Here is a 17832-nt window from a genome sequence, read left to right as displayed (position 1 = left end):
CAGTGTATGACAGTATTATCTGGGCAGAGTATGGGGGTATTATATGGGCAGTGAATAGCGATATATGGGCAGTGTATGGCGGCATTTGTATGGGCTGTATATGGTGGTAGTATATGGGCACAGTATGGCAGTATTATCTGGGCAGAGTATGGGGGTATTATATGGGCAGTGAATAGCAATATATGGGCAGTGTATGGCGGCATTTGTATAGGCAGTGTATAGCAGTATTATATGGGCTGTATATGGTGGTAGTATATGGGCAGAGTATGGCGGTATGGCTATGATATGGGCACTACTGCTTGGCCACTGTAAAGTAAAACATATTCCGGACTCCAGAGAAGCAGTGTCCGCCTCCCCCTCAGGTGTCAGGAGCTGTGTGCGTTCCCTCCTGTGACCTGTCACCCGCCGCCCGCCCCGGACACAGCACTATCCCTGCACTGAGCAGCCCCGGCCGCCAGATGTCGCTTCACACGTTCCCGCCCTCAGAAGCCCCGCCCCTTCACGCGACTTCAGCACAAGGCACCGCCCAGAAGTTTCAAGGCGCCCCCTGTCTCCACAGCCCTGACACAGCGCCGCCTGCAGGCAGCAGTGAGCGGCACCGGAACCCCCCTCCTCCCCCCACCTGCGGCCCTTGTGAGCGGAAGCGGAAGACTCGGCTGTTTCCGCTGCTGCCGTCCTTCCAGAGATTGCCTACCACCCCCCCTCCAGTGACAGCAGCGACAGCCGGGACTGTGCTCCTCTCCCGCCCCCTCTCCTGTACTCCCTCTCCGGGAAGCGGAGGTCCGGCCGCCGCGCCCGTCTCCTACGTCCAGTGTGTGGGGAAGAGCCGCCACCGGGTGAGTGTGAGCGTGAGCACTCGGGGCCTGTCACGCGTGGGCTCGTCACCTGAGAAAGTATCAGGGGGGGGCGCGCTTAACCCCTGCAGCGCCGGCCCCTGACTACCGCGTATCTCCTAGCAACGCCGCGGCCTGGAAACACGTTATTACCCGGCGTCCTCTGCGCCTCCTCCCAACTGTCCTGACACCACATCCACCTGCACAGGCATGGCTGACACCAGCGAGCAACAGCTGCGGAATGGCTGATAGCAGCGAGCAACAGCTCAGTAATGGCTGATACCAGCTGAGGCATGGCTGACACCAGCGAGTAGTGGCTCAGGCACTGACTGGCATGGCTGACACCAGCGAGCAATGGCACTGGCACTGACTGGTATGGCTGACACCAGCGAGCAGTGATCAGGCACTAACTGGCGGGGCTGACACCAGTGGGCAATGGCTCAAGCACTGACTGGCATGGCTGACACCAGTGAGCTGTGGCACTGACTGGCATGGCTGACACCAGCGAGCAATGGCTGTGGCACTGACTGGCATGGCTGACACCAGCGAGCAATGGCTGTGGCACTTACTGGCATGGCTGACACCAGCGAGCAATGGCTGTGGCACTGACTGGCATGTCTGACACCGGCAAGCAATGGCTCTGACACTGACTGCTCGCCGGTGTCAGCCATGCCAATGGCTGTGGCACTGACTGGCATGGCTGACACCGGCGAGCAATGGCTGTGGCACTGACTGGCATGGCTGATACCGGCGAGCAATGGCTGTGGCACTGACTGGCATGGCTGATACCGGCGAGCAATGGCTGTGGCACTGACTGGCATGGCTGACACCGGCGAGCAATGGCTGTGGCACTGACTGGCATGGCTGACACCAGCGAGCAATGGCTCTGGCACTGACTGGCATGGCTGACACCAGCGAGCAATGGCTCTGGCACTGACTGGCATGGCTGACACCAGCGAGCAATGGCTCTGGCACTGACTGGCGGGGCTGACACCAGCGAGCAATGGCTCTGGCACTGACTGGCGGGGCTGACACCAGCGAGCAATGGCTCTGGCACTGACTGGCGGGGCTGACACCAGCGAGCAATGGCTCTGGCACTGACTGGCATGGCTGACACCAGCGAGCAATGGCTCTGGCACTGACTGGCATGGCTGACACCAGCGAGCAATGGCTCTGGCACTGACTGGCGGGGCTGACACCAGCGAGCAATGGCTCTGGCACTGACTGGCGGGGCTGACACCAGCGAGCAATGGCTCTGGCACTGACTGGCGGGGCTGACACCAGCGAGCAATGGCTCTGGCACTGACTGGCGGGGATGACACCAGCGAGCAATGGCTCTGGCACTGACTGGCGGGGCTGACACCAGCGAGCAATGGCTCTGGCACTGACTGGCGGGGCTGACACCAGCGAGCAATGGCTCTGGCACTGACTGGCGGGGCTGACACCAGCGAGCAATGGCTCTGGCACTGACTGGCGGGGCTGACACCAGCGAGCAATGGTTCTGGCACTGACTGGCGGGGCTGACACCAGCGAACAAAAGCTCATTCATTCAGGGGCATGGCTGACACCAGGGAGCAATAGCTCAGACGCTATGCTAAGGACTGTAATGTCGTCTTTTAAGTGCTTGCTGTCAGCGAATAGGGCTCTACTATCAGCTGTAGTTTTGTTTTTTTGGGGGGAAGTGGGGGTGGAGAAGATTACTGACAACAACCATGTGGATGAGCACTGTATGTTGTCAGCGTGGCCTGTCCAACAATCTCCTCTGTCATATCAGTATTGAGAAATATAAGAATAGAAGGGCAGATCACACACTGATTATTGCTGGAGTGATGGCAAAGTATATGAGATAACGGTCCATAGCAGAAATGGGTCTGCTCAGGTCAGTTTGTGCCCGGGATCTTGTATTTTTTTATTTTTTACATTGCTGTGTTACAGGTAATCTGTCAGTATGATGCAGCCTCCTAAGGCTAGTTTCACACTTGCGTTGAATGGTATCCGTTGCATTGCGTGACGGATGCAACGGATGCGTTGCATATAGTGGCACAACGGATACAACGGATCGTACAAAACAACGGAAAGTTTTTTTTTATTTTTTTTTTTCTTCTTTACAGTTTTACCTGCAGCAGACTATTGTGAATGATCAGCTGATCGCTCTCAATAGCCGGGTGCCGGGCGCTCAGCTGTGCGCTCTCACATGCCGGCGGCCGGGCGCTCAGCTGATCGTTCGGCCGCCGAGAATGTGTGTGGCGGGTGGAGCCGAGCGGGCCATGGCACTGAGGACAGGTGAGTGAGTGTGTGTGTGTATACATACATGCGGAGTGGAGTGTGGGAGGGGGCGGAGCCAAGCGGGGAAGTGTCAGGCTCCCTGCACACGTAGCGAGGGTAAATATCGGCAAAGCACTTTGCTTGGTTACCCGATATTTACCTTGGTTACGGGTGCAGGGAGCCAGAGAGAGCATGCGCAGTGAAATCCTACGGATTGTGCTGCTCAAAAAAAGTTACATGCTGCGTTCATCCCGCCTGGCGCAGCGTCAAAATAACGACGCTGCGTCGTCCAGCGGATGCAACGCTGACACTTGCGTTACAGTGCGTCGTCCATACAAGTCTATGGAGAATAGCGCAGTGCATTAATGGACTGCGCTATTCTCAATAGTGACGGACTGCGCTGAACGCAAGTGTGAAAGTACCCTTTGCCATCTACAAGGGCATGGAAAGCTGAATAATATAACACCTTGATATCTGCCATCCACTGTCTTATTCCAGGGATATCTATATGCTTTCTTAAAGCACTCCATTTTTTTCTTAAATTTCAGCAGTGGAGTGGTGCTTTAAATCTAAGTCCCCTGACCGCAGTCTTATACTCACCCTTTGGCGGCTTCATCTTCTATCACTGATGCTCCCGTCGATCTCCGACAGTTTGTGACCTGGTAGCCGCTCCACTGTTGCTCGGAGCACGCCGGAGGTCAAGACTCAATGCAAGTCTATGAGGGCCTCATTCTTGCTGTCATAGACTTGTAGTGAGAGCTTGTGACCATTACCTTTTGACTTTCTGATAGTCAGGAGCTGCAGTCACAAGACTGGACTGAAGCGACGATGAAAAAGCATCCAAACTCTCTGTATCCCCCCCCCCACAAAAAAAAAACCCAAGGGGGAGCTACCTCAAATGTTAAACTGTCCACAAAAAAATATGCTCTAAACTTTAAAAGGAATCTGTCACCAGATTTTTGCTCCCCCATCTGTGATCAGCAGAACAGAGCCAGAGACCCTGATTCCAGCGATGTGTCACTTACTGAGCGGTTTGCTGTCATTTTGATAAAATCAATGTTTTCTCTGCTGCAAATCTTGCAGCTATACAAAGATCATGAATATGCTGGACTTACCTGGCAGCACAACAAAGTAGTCCTGTAATAATCTACTGCTGATTTTTATCAAAACTACACTAAGCAGTCCAGTAAGTGACACATTGCTGAACTCAGGGTCTCGGTCTCTACATTATGCTGCTCTTAGATTAGGTGACAAAAACCTGATGACAAATTCCCTTTAAGGCCCTGATTCAGCAAAGTGTTATTGCCCGATTTCTGGTGTAGAGCAGGTTGGAAAGTTGCTAAAACATTTTGTGAGTTTGAGTTTTCACACCAGTCCATGGTGAAGCCTGTCTATTCTAACAAATTGGCTTTGCCTTGTCTGGTTATAAAAAGAGAGGGGATCCAATGCTGTTTATTATTATTATTATTATTTAAATTATTATTTACATAATGTCAAAAAAAGCATGGAGTTCCACCTATTTTAATAACCAGCCAAGGTAAAGCAGACAGATGGGGGCTGGTATTATCAGTCTGAGAAGGTCCATGGTTATTTGGCTCTTTTCAGCTTAAAAATAGCAGCTCGCAGCTGCCCCAGAAGTGGGACATCCATTAGATGCTCCAATTCTGCCACTTCACCTTGGTTCTTCCCAATTGCCCTGGTACAATGGCAATCTGGATAATATTTTTTGGGTTTGATGTCAGCTGTGCAATGTCAGCAGGCCTCAAGCCCAGTGGTTAGTAATAGAGATACGTCTTATCACCCTCATTACTAACCAGGCAAGTTTATAGTTAAAAAAGGCATGGGGTAAAAAAAAGTTTATTTGAATAAACACTCCCTCGTTCACCAACTTATTAATGAAAAATAAATCTTGGAAGTTCTGATGTAATTCAAAGAGTAATGTCCCACGACACCCATCAATTCCTATGGAGCTGCGTTCTGAGAACTTTGCCTGGGCGCTGGGTAGCTTGCATTTCGCCACTAGCTCGGGGTTTAGGAGCCTAAAGCTGGGTTCACACTAAGCGACAACGACGTCGCTGTTACGTCACCATTTTCTGTGACGTAACAGCGACCTTGTAAGTCGCTGTTATGATCGCTGCTTAGCTGTCAAACACAGCGACGCAGCAGCGATCATAACGTCGCTGTGCTACATGTGCAGAGAGCAGGGAGCCGCGCTTAGCGCTGGCTCCTTGCTCTCCTAGGTACAGTACACATCGGGTTAATTAACCCGATGTGTACTGCAGCTACATGTCACAGTGCAGAGAGCAGGGAGCCGCGCGCACTGCTTAGCGCTGGCTCCTTGCTCTCCTTGCTACAGTATACATCGGGTTAATTACCCGATGCGTACTGCAGCCACATGTGCACAGAGCAGGAGCCGGCGCTGGCAGCAAGAGCGGAGGCTGGTAACAAAGGTAAATATCGGGTAACCAGGGAAAGGTCTTCCCTTGGTTACCCGATGTTTACGCTGGTTACAGCTTACCGCAGCTGCCAGTGCCGGCTCCTGCTCGCTTCATTTCGTCGCTCTCTCGCTGTCACACACAGCGATGTGTGTGTCACAGCGGGAGAGTGACGACCAAAAAATGAAGCTGGACATTCAGCAACGACCGGCGACCTCACAGCAGGGGCCAGGTCGTTGCTGGATGTCACATACAGCGACAGCGACGGGATGTCGCTGCAACGTCACAGAAAATGGTGACGTAGCAGCGACGTCGTTGTCGCTGTGTGTGACACCAGCTTAAGACACGCATGATGGGCTCATTTTAGTGTCAGTTAGATTTTGTCAAGTCCTTTAATGATAATCTCCCTCTGATAAAACAATCAATACTTCACTAAGCAGCCCAGTAAGTGACACATTGCTGGAGCCAGGGTCTCTGTCTCTACATCTTGCTGCTCTCAGATTAGGTGAAGTGTAAAATCACCATGCTTTTACCTAGTCACTAAAGCCCCCACATAGGACTTTTGTGGGAAGTAACTCTCTCCATGCGCGGTAAGGGCATGCTAGAAATCATAGTTTCTCACCATCTGGCGAGCTACAGGATGGAGGCAGTAATAAGGGAATGGATGGGGAATAGTCTAGAATCTATAGGCCTGTGATCTGAGCGATCGTGCGTCTGCGGAGCGCTGTTTCCAGCGTTTACCGTCTGGATCATGTATGTAAATCCTCAGTGTTTGGGTTCGTTGCCCGGTTCCCCAATGTCACGCAATGACTTAATAATCATCAGTTATACAATGGCAGAAGCTATCTCCACAAAAGCAGAGAGTTGCATGTAGTAAATCATTGACTGCTTGGTAGTCTGATTGACCAAGTAGCAAAAAAAAACAAAAAAACTTTACCCCCATTATATTAATAGGCAAATAAAGTGGTAAACTGCTGATGGGAGAGGATTATTTACTCCTCCAAACAGACCCCTCAATTTGCACCAGCAAAAGTGATATAGCTTTAAAGAAGCACGCCTGATACATTTTTTTTTTATTCCCTTAAGCTGTGTAAATATTAGTGTAGTGCAGTGTCGGTGTGTTAATATACTCATAGTCCGTGGACTTCTCCGGTATCAAGCGTCGTTCCACTCCTCATCACAAGACAGCGGTTCAGACTCTTCGGACCACACTGCGCTCTTTGTGACCCAGAAGTGGTAAGACTATAGAGTATCAGAATAAGGACCTATGGGGGTACATAGTTAAAGAGATTTACCGCTCTCACATAGAGATCAGTGTGATCTGGAGAGTTGGAACCTTTGTCATGTGGCTCAGAAGAGGAGCGAACGGCACTGGATACCGGAGAAAACAGCAATTGGTGAGTACCATCACCCATTCCCTATAGACTGTGAGCCCTCGCGGGCAGGGTCCTCTCTCCTCCTATACCAGTCTGTTATGTACTGCTAATGATTATTGTATGTATACCCTCCCTCACTGTAAAGCGCCATGGAATAAATGTCGCTATAAAAATAAATAATAATAATAACACACCAACACTACAGTACCATATACATAGGTTTAGGGAAATAAAACTAACAAGTGTGCTATTTTGATAAAGCTTTATTACTTCTTGAGAAAACACTATAGTCAGGTCTTGTTTATCCTGTACTGTAGTTGGATCAGGAAGGTGAGCTACCCAAAAGTGGACAATTAAAGGGGGTTTCCGGATTTACATAAAACGTTGTGCAACTTTCTAATATATGAAGACTTTTAAAGGGGTTGTCTGGTACTTTATATTGATGGCCTATCCTTAGGATAGGTCAAAAATGTTCGATTGGTGCGGGTGTGACACCCAGCACCCCGTCGATCAACTGTTCCCAGTAGCGTCGGCGGCTGGATGTGCTGAATTGTGGAGCTGCACAGCTCCATACACTGCATAATGGCCATGGCTGGGTACTACACATGTGCCTTTTATTGATTTTTCTTCTTAAGATAGGGATCATGTGTACAATGGGGTAAACAAGAAAGTCACTAACATGGTCCTTCATATTATCTATAAAGGTGTGTGTGTCGCTAAAGGAATCCGCACCGTCGCATTTACAATCACAAAATTTTGCAGACACCCCATGTGACTCAGGGAATGTCATAGACTATGTTTTGATGGGAAAATGTAACCCTGCGCTTTACAGTTACACTCCAAAAAAAACTGCCTCCATTAAACTGAATGGAGGTGTGAGCTACAGGCTATTAATAGCAACTGTAAGTGGTTGCTATAGGAACAAAATAAACTGCTAGTATAAGAAGCTTATGTGTGAGGTAATAAGATGGTGGGGAGAGAGAGACAGGCAAAGAGAGACAGAAAGAGGGAGACAGGGAAAAAGAGAGAGAGAGACAGTCAGAGACAGACAAGCAGACAGACGGGGAAAGAGACAGTTACTTACCCGGGCAACGCCCAGGTACTTCAGCTAGTGTCCTTTAAATTGCAAGGTTTTGCCTCAATGGATCAGACATTTCTTTTTCCACCACATCTAACATATGCCCAACAGATTGTAGGGTAATTTCCGCCTTCATTGACATTGTCCGATAGTACTTGTAAAAACGAGCACTTTTTCAATTTACGGCTAATAAAAATTTGCAGCTATTCCTGAGAGATTAAGGCCTTGTGCACACTAGACAGAATTTCCTGCGGATTACCCGCGGATTTGCTGCATGTTTCACTGCAGTAAATGTTGATAACATCTCTGCAGTGAATCACCAACAAATCCTATGGGAAAAATATGCTGTGCGCACTATGCGGATTTTGACAGCTGCATGTTTTGCTGCGGGAATCCCGCAGCAAAAACAATTGCATGTCACTTCTTTTCCGCAGGTCCCTGCGATTTCGAGGGCTGGCAGATCAATCACCTGCTGACTCGGGGTCGGCGGAGGATTGATCCCCGGTATCTGGCCAGATGCTGCTCCCATATAAAGTTTATGGGGAACAGAATCTGGCCCAAAGGGGTAGGAGCAAGCGCTTCATACTCACCGATGACTGGTCGGCTGTCACACTGCTCCTGCGGTGGCTCTTTCATCTTCCAGAGTCGGCCACTCATTATTCCATCTCGTATTCACTCCTTCCCTGCTCACTGGTGGCCGTGATTGGTTGCAGGCAGACACACCCCCATGCGGAGTGACAGCTGTCTCAGTGCAACCAATCACAGCTGCCGGTGGGCAGGTCTATAGCGTACAGTAAAATAAATAGTTTTAAAAAAATCTGCGTGCGGTCTCTCCCAATTTTGATAACCAGCCAGGATAAAGCCTCACAGCTGGAGGCTGGTATTCTCAGGATGGGGAGCCCTCCAGCCTAAAAATATCAGCCAGCAGCCGCCCGTAATTGCCGCATCCATTAGATGCAACCGTCCCGGACTTTTCCCAGCTCTTCCCGTTAATGGCAGCAGCCCATAGCTGCCACTAAATCCTAGTTTAGTGATGGCAGGCGTCTGTGAGACACCCCCTCATCACTAAACTAAGTGAAAGTAAATAAACACAAACACCCCAAAAATCCTTTATTTGAAATAAAAGACAAAAAAGCCCCCTCTTTCACCACTTTATTAACCCCTAATAACAGCCCTCCAGGTCCGACGTAATCCACAAGATGTCCCACGACGCTTCCAGCACTGCTACACCTGGCATTCACAGTGAGGGCCATAGACCATGACTGCTCACTGTGAGGGTCAGGACGCAAGTGACGTGAGCCGCCGGGATCAGCGGTGACTTCACTGATGTGCTTTGTAGTGACAGGTGGAGGACTCAGCTGTCACTGCACATCAGCTGACTGAAGTCACCGCTGATCTTATACTCCCCTTCTCCTGCGAGGGTGACTCCGGACACTGCTCTCCTGCTTCCAGGCCGACTCATGCATATGCAGTTATGCAGTGCACAGCCGACCCGCAAACAGCAGAGCGCCGGAGGGATAAAAGCACAGCCCGGAGACTTCAGCACCACGGACAGCAGGAGCGGGGAGAACTGTGACATACCGCAGGGAACAACCTGCGGCAAATCCGCAACAATACGCAATATACCGCATGCGGATTTCGGTGCAGATTTTTTGCGTTTTTTTTTTTTTCCTGCAGGTGCGGAAATCTTTAAGAGCCTGCGGAATTTTCTTAAGAAAATTCCATTTTCTAGTGCGCACAGGGCCTAACACTGTTTAATTTATTTTTGTTTACCCCTTCATTATCAGGTGCTCTCCTTTCCTTCCACGAGCCATAACTTTTTTTTTTTTTTTTTTTTTTTAATTTTTCCATCCAAATAGCCATATGAGAGCTTGTTTTTTTTTTTTGGGATGACTTGTACTTTTGAATGACACCTTTCTCCTTATCATCTGATGCACTGGAAAGTGGGGAAAAAAACACAAGTGGGATGAAGTGGCAAAAAAGTGCAATTCTTATGTACATTGTTTTTAATTTACCGTGTTCATGGTAAAACTGATTTGATAATCTGATTCTCCAGGTGAGTATGGTTATGCAGATACTGAACATACATATATTATTATTTTTTTTTTTATTTAAGTAGTAAAAAAACCAAGAAATTTGAATTTGATTTTTAAATTTTGCTTGTGTTGCCCTTTTCACATATATTTTTTTTTTTTTTACATTTTTAGTATCTGGGGATGGGTGAGAGCTTGTTTTTTGTACCCTAAGCTGACATTTTTGTATGGATACAATGTTTGATCGCCTCTTATTACAGTGTTGCTGCAGAGAAAAAAAACAAACATAATTCTGCTGTTTATTGTTTTTTTGTTTTTTTTTTTCTCATTATGCAATTTACCAATCGGATTTCTTTTATATTTTGATCTCACTGTTACGAACCCAGTGATACCAAACCTGTTTTTTTGGGGTTTTTTTTTCCCTTTAATTTTTATTGGAGCAAAATAAGGGTGATTTAAATATATGTATAAAATTTTATTTTTTAATTTTTAAGAAAAGGTTTAACGTTTTACTATATTTGTTAGTCACCTGAGGGGATTTGAAGCTGCGATTGTCTGATAGTTTGTGCTATACATATATATGTATATTGTGCTATACATATATATAAAAATCACGGTCTACTGTTAACACCAGCTAAACACTGCCTTTCATAGGAGAATCTTCATGAGAAGCATGGTGGTCTTCATCAGATGCCTAGCTGTCATAGTAACCCATTGCCGCTCATGGTCACGCCGATAGCCGCATAGAATTTTACACCTCCTTGCTGCCGCACATTAAATGTTGTCAGTGACAGCAGCAATCCACTTCATCTGCAGCTGTTAAAGGCTGAATAATTCAGCCATCATCTGCCTGTAAAGATGCGGGCTTGGCATGCAAGCCCGCATCAACATCAGGGACCCAACAGAAGACGTGTATGTACGTCATATGTCTTGAAGGGGTGAATACAGTTCCTTGATGACCGGCCACTGCTGCTCAGCTATTAAGTACTAAGTTGAAGCTAGGTAGGATTAGGAAGTAACACTTGGCCAGCTTCACCACAGTGCTTACAAGCTCAATAGAAAAGAACTTGTAAAACACTGCACACTCTGCTGTCTAAGGCTATGTGCCCACAGGAGAAAAACTGCGGAAAACCCGCAGATTTTTTATATTTTCCAGATAAATCCGCGGGTTTACGCAAGTACAGACACTCCCCATGTTATCCTGTGGGATTTGGGGAGTGCTGTATCAATGCTGCGGTATTTGCAGCTGCGGAAAATGCTGCGGATTTCCCGCAGCTGCACGTAACTGCAGGTCAGTTATTCATGTGGAATTATCTGCGGCATTCCTGCCTTTTCACTATGGAGATACAGGGCGGGAATTCCGCACTTTACAGCAACAATTCCGCAGAAATACCACAGCAATGGAAAGCTGCGGATTACGGGGAGTTGCTGCGTGAACCTACGGAAATACCTGCAGAAAAGTCTGCAGGTACGATCTCCCGTGGGCACATGGCCTCAGGGTCTGTGCACACTGGTAAATTTGCTTTTTCTTAAGAAAAATCCGCACCCGCAGCAAAAAACGCACCCACATTTTTGCTGTGATTTGTTGTGTTTTTGCCACAACTTTTCCACAGGTTGGTTCCTGCGGTGTTTTTTACTATTATCTATGGCAAAAACGCAGGTACCTGCGAAAAATAGTGACATGCTACTTCTTTTTTGCTTCAGAAATTCTGCAGCAAAACCTGTAGGAAAAAAAAATGCAGTGTGCGCACAGCATTTTGCATTTCCCATAGATTTTGTGGGGAAAGGACTACAGAAAGGTTATGAACAAAAAAACGCACCTTTTCTGCAGCAAAAACCTCGGCAAATCCGCGGCAATAAATGCAGTGTGCGCACAGGGCCTAAAGGCCCAGTCACACTAAACTTACCAGCGATCCCAACAACGATACAACCTGATAGGGATCGCTGGTAAGTTGCTAGGAGGTCGCTGGTGAGAGGTCACACTAAGCGACGCTCCAGCGATCCCACCAGCAACCTGACCTGGCAGGGATCTCTGGAGCGTCGCTACACGTGGAAGCTGCGCTTGGTAACTAAGGTAAATATTGGGTAACCAACCCAATATTTACCTTGGTTACCAGCGCACACTGCTTAGCGCTGGCTCCCTGCACACCTAGCCACAGTACACATCGGGTTAATTACCCGATGTGTACTCTGCTACGTGTGCAGGCAGCAGGAGCCGGCTTCTGCGGACACTGGTAACCACGGTGAACATCGGGTAACCAAGAAGCCCTTCCCTTGGTTACCCGATATTTAATTTCGTTACCAGCGTCCGCCGCTCTTGCACTGCCAGTGCCGGCTCCCTGTTACCTGCTCTCCTAGCCACAGCACAGGTTAATTACCCGATGTGTAGTCTGGCTATGTGTGCAGAGAGCAGGAGCCGGCACTGACAGCTGAGAGCGGAGGATGCTGGTAACGAAGGTAATTATCGGGTAACCAAGGTAAGGGCTTCTTGGTTACCCGCTGTTTACCGTGGTTACCAGCCTCCGCAGAAGCCGGCTCCTGCTGCCTGCACATTTAGTTGTTGCTGTCTCGCTGTCACACACAGCGATCTGCGCTTCACAGCGGGAGAGCAACAACTAAAAAATGGCCCAGGACATTCAGCAACAACCAACAACCTCACAGCAGGGGCCAGGTTGTTGCTGGATGTCACACACAGCGACATCACTAGCAAGTTGTGCCTCAGCAGCGATGTTGCTTAGTGTGACGGTACCTTAAGTCAGGTGGTCAGTTTCCAAGGTAATGAGATGTAAACAAGTGTCAATAGCTCAAGAACTGCTGAAAATGTTATTAAGCAGTGAATTGTAAAACTGCTTGAATTTCCAAGCATTATTTTCCAGTACCCATTGATGAAGATGGGAATGACGCTTTAGTATTGAAGGCATTTAGGTGCAGTACTGGCCTCTGGCTGTGTAGCCCCCATATACAGAAAGCCGTGGGGTGTGGCCATTCTGCAGTTCTTTGTGCCAAGTAGCACCTTTTTTGCCGTGCAGCGAAATCACACAATTCTCTCGAGTTTTTTCCCCTGTAGAAGCCGTTCAGTTTAACAATGTGGTGATTTGTCACATGTGGACATACAGTAGTGTCTCTCCTAAGGATGATGTGACGTGTGCTTGGTTTTGGAGCCCTTCCTCTGTTAATGCTGCCTCTGCCAACGCTCATAGGTTTACATAGGAGTTATTATGGCACTGTACTCATAGCCTTCGGTTAACATCTCATTTTTGGAAATCAAGTGATGGGAAAACATTACAGCACATTCTGATACCCGTTTCCACTTCGTAGTAAGTGAATAATTGTAGATGAATGTTTGGAAAACAATCACTGCGGACTCCATTCAGAATACGCGCTCCGATCTGTGCCTTTTCTCTGCAGTGAACTTTTCACTCCTGTTCTTTATTGTGAATACTTTGGCAATCTTGAGATTTCCTGGGCTTTTCCTCTTCATGTTGGAGCTGACCTGTGTGACTGTGGAAGCCTGTAATTACTGTCAGGAATCCTCCCTGGTGCTGCGGCCTGGAGTGCGGCTTCCCCTGCTCTTTCGGTGATTGACAGTTTGGTGTATACACACTTACGCAGGGATGACTATCGCTCTTTGGTTTTCTTTTCCCTAGGTGGAATTAGTATTGGGTTTGAAGTAAAAATCCACACGTTACATAATTTTGTGTGGCGAAAGCACCGAGGAGGCTTGTAAATGGTAGAATTTGTAAGTACTTGTCTGTGAATTCCTGCCCTGGGTGGAGGCTAGCCGTCACCCTCCAGCTGCCATCTGGGTAAGCAAACTTAATTAGAGGGCTTATCTGGTTTTGGAAGCCCTACTTTTTAAAGGGGGTTTCCAGTTTTTTTTCAAAAGTAGTTACATTAATTTGCATAATTGACTAATTTACTAAAGTAAAACTTTACATCTAATGGGTGCCAATTCCTCAGCTGAACTGTCAAGTTTTCTGGTTTCTGCCTGACGCAGGGCAGTGTTTTCTGTGTTGGCACAGGACCAGATCTGACTGCTAATTTCAATAGTTAAACCATCCCCCTTCTGTCTTGGCATGGCTGTGACAGAAGGGGACTGGCTTAGCTGCTGAAATTAGCAAACTGAACTCCCATTACACAGAACTCTGGTCACGTGCAAAACACTGGAAATGCTATTTTGTGTCTGACGCCAACCGGACAAGGGCCTGCTTGGCTCTGACACCAGAGCACTTCTCAGACATTAGTTATTTTTCTTACATAATTTACTAATTTAAGCTCAATTCACTAAAATATTTTAGCTTGGCTACCCCCCATAAGGAGCTATTCGGGTTAGGCTACGAACACACATCCGGCTTATCTGCCATTTGTCGGATCCGGCGCGCTCACGTACAGTCTATACATTACAGTGGCTGCGCTGCAACTTCCTGGTCACATGCTCCGGTCACATGACAGCACGTGACCAGAGCTTGTCACGCAGCCACTACTGTACTGTATAGACTGTACGGGAGCGCGCCGGATCCGACAAACGGCAGAAAAGCCGGATGTGTGTTTGTAGCCTAAACTGTTCACAAAGCTTACGCATTATCGATAGCAGAGAACTGTTTTTTTTTTTCCTTCTTTTAATAGAGAGTCACTAACTAGAGGACCAACATATGCGTGGATAGTCCACTGATTTCTGAGAACTGTGGAAATGTTTTTTCCTGTGGAGATGTTGCAGGATTCCCTCAAATATATAATTGTTAATCTGCTAGAGGAAAACAAAATGGTTTCTCCTAAGGGAATCTGTCATTTTCTATGCTGATTTGCAGAGGAATGCATGCTGATTACGGATTGCATCAGCCCCCTGCGGTGTACAAGTTTGCATCATTTGCAGGACAATTATGCAGTCTAATTGAACTAGCGAACAATAAAGGAACAGCCATGTTTATCTCCCCCCTCCTCCAATCCTGTGGGACACAATGCCCTGAAATGGTGGCTGAAGGATATAAAAAGGTGCCTGCTTCAGTTACCGGTGAGAGTCTACAGGACTTCAGCCTAGGGACCATGGTTCTAGCTAGTCAGACTCAGAACTGATCCACTGCCCAACAGTGAGCCCACAAAATTGTTTGGATAACCTTGTTTGGGACAATCCGGCCACCTAGCTACGTACCTCGCCGTGCTCTGTTGGCTTGGCTGAGGTAGTGGCCATTGATGGTGCAAGTCGCAGAGGTTCTAATCCCTGGCGAGCCAGCAGAATGATGAGACTGTCACTTGCACCATCTTGTGTCTTTGCTGGGAATGTACTACATTCTCTTGTCTGTTGGTGACCCAATAAACTCGTACTGGAGTGTGGTACCCTCACCATGTTGTCTGAGTAGTGTTCTGCCCACAGGAAAGAAGCCCTGGCCCATGTGGTTTTTCTAATAAATAGCCAGGCTAGCGGAAGAGAGCGCTGTTTGCTATAATTTTGACACTATCCCTATTTTACCAGCTGGAGAGTCACTTGAGGACTAGTAAACCTGATGCCATGTAGTCCTCCATATTCATGAGCTCTGTATAACCCTGCCGCCACCACTGATTGGCAGCATTCTGCCTATGGACAGTGAACACTGAACTGCCAATCAGTGGTGTGAGCCCTGTATAATCCTGCTGCCATCACTGATTGGACGTTTTCTGCCTATGCACTGCGTACACACAACTGCTAATCATTGGTGTGGGCGGTGTGAGCTCTGTGTAATCCTGCCGCCACCACTGTGTACACAGAGAACTGCCAATCAGTGGTGTGGGTGGGGTTATACAGCGCTCAGCATTTAGAGATCTAGTAGATCTTTAGCAGATATACAGTACATAGTTACTTAGTTTGAAAAAAGACCTAGGTCCATCTGGTTCAACCTCCTCCACCAGTTCTACATTTGGTCACTAAGTCGCTTATAACCAACAATGTTATGAGTACTGAGGAAATCATCCAGCCCTGATATAAAAGCTGTTATAGTATCTGCCATTACTACCTCTTGTGGTCGGCATTCCACAGTCTGACTGCTCTAACTGTAAAGAACCCTTTCCTATTTAGCTGCCGGAATCGCTTTTCTTCCATTCGCAGTGTATGCCCCCTGGTCCTTAGTATTGTCTATATAATTTTCTCAAAACTACAGCAATCAGTTCAGTAAATTACACATTGGTGGAATCAGGTTTTCTACCACTGTCATGCTGCTGTACTAAAGAGGTGGTGACCGATTCCCTTTAACTTACACATGGTGCATCTCTTGGTTTAGGGACAAATGTGCCACTGTTTATAAATCCTAGGTGTATGTAGATGGTCATGACTCAAGCTGCTTGGGACCTTTACTGCCCCTGTCTACATGCCTCATATTTTGGGGGTTTCCCTACTTTAAGGGAGGCTCCAGACAGCATTGTACTGAGGGACAACCGTCTCATACAGCGCTTCATATAAAAATGTATAGATATTAAACCTCGTATAAGCGGAAAAATTTGACAAATTTAGGGAGGATACAGCTCATCCAGTGTCCAGTTACAGATGGTTATTTGTAAGGGCTTCTCCATATCAGTGTAGTTTAGTAATATCTTACTGTGCAGCCTGTCACAGTGTCATTGTTGCTGCCAGGCTGCAGATTTCCCCCCTGGCAGCACAGTGCCAATCCACCTTTGAACTGAACAGCTGAGTCATGAGAGATAGACTGGAACCTTTTATATTGGGTTGTCAGGCAGCACTTCCCTGGCAAACAAGCTGACACCACTGACGTCTTTAGCTTAGGTCACTAAACTGAGGGCCAAAAAGCTGCATTGATATTTGGCCTCTTTCTATCTCTTGAGCTCATTGTCACAAAATTAGGTGTGTTTTTGTGTAATACAATTTACTAATTCAGAACTATAATGCTGCCCCTTATGTACAAAAATATTACTACTACTATACTGCTCCTTATGTACAGGAATATAATTATTATACTGTCCACTATGTACTCAAATTTAACTACAATATTACTGCTCTCTATGTACAAAAATATAACTAATACTGCCCTTATGTACAAGAATATAAGTACTATAATACTGCCCCTTTAAGTACAAGAGTAGAAGTACTATAATACTGCCTCCATGTACAAGATAACTACTATAATACTGCTTTCTATGTATCACATATAATATGTACAAGAATATAACTACTATAATGGTGCTCCCTTTGAACAAAAATATAACTAATACTGCCCCCTGTGTACAAGAGCATAACTGCTATTGTACTGCTCCTATGTACAAGAATATAACTACTCTAATACTGCCCCGTGTACAAGAATATAACTGCTATAATACTGCCCCATGTACAAGAATATAACGGCTATAATACTGCCCCATGTACAAGAATATAACAGCTATAATACTGCCCCATGTACAAGAATATGACTGCTATAATACTGCCCCTATGTACAAGAATACAACTACTATAATACTGCCCCATGTACAAGAATATGGCTGCTATAATACTGCCCCTATGTACAAGAATATAACTGCTATAATACTGCCCCTATGTACAAGAATATAACTACTATAATTCTACCCCCCCTAAGTAGAAGAATATATTACTATAATAATGCCAATATATACAAGAATATAACTACTAAAATACTACCCCCCCCAGTACAAGAATATAGTACTATAATACTGCCAATATGTACAAGAATATAGTACTATAATACTGCCAATATGTACAAGAATATAGTACTATAATACTGCCAATATGTACAAGAATATAGTACTATAATACTGCCAATATGTACAAGAATATAGTACTATAATACTGCCAATATGTACAAGAATAGAACT

At 46.7% G+C, this 17832-nt stretch overlaps 1 protein-coding gene across 5 annotated transcripts in view; it reads left to right on the top strand.

Moving 5' to 3' along the window:
* Positions 1-579: 579 nt before the first annotated feature.
* Positions 580-17832, top strand: part of PPP6R1 (protein phosphatase 6 regulatory subunit 1) — a 206548-nt gene continuing 189295 nt past the window's right edge. For 3 of the 5 annotated variants that reach the window (XM_075328120.1, XM_075328116.1, XM_075328121.1), the window contains exon 1: positions 581-836. The gene's annotated coding sequence lies outside the window, so the exon portion shown is untranslated. Of the gene's footprint in view, positions 837-17832 lie in introns of all 5 variants that reach the window. The other 2 variants (XM_075328119.1, XM_075328117.1) reach the window with 1 other exon arrangement.

The sequence above is a fragment of the Anomaloglossus baeobatrachus genome, chromosome 11 (assembly GCF_048569485.1).
Source record: "Anomaloglossus baeobatrachus isolate aAnoBae1 chromosome 11, aAnoBae1.hap1, whole genome shotgun sequence".
Taxonomy (NCBI): Eukaryota; Metazoa; Chordata; class Amphibia; order Anura; family Aromobatidae; genus Anomaloglossus; species Anomaloglossus baeobatrachus.
Note: the sequence above shows the minus strand (reverse complement) of the source record. Positions and strands in the feature narration are given on the sequence as shown.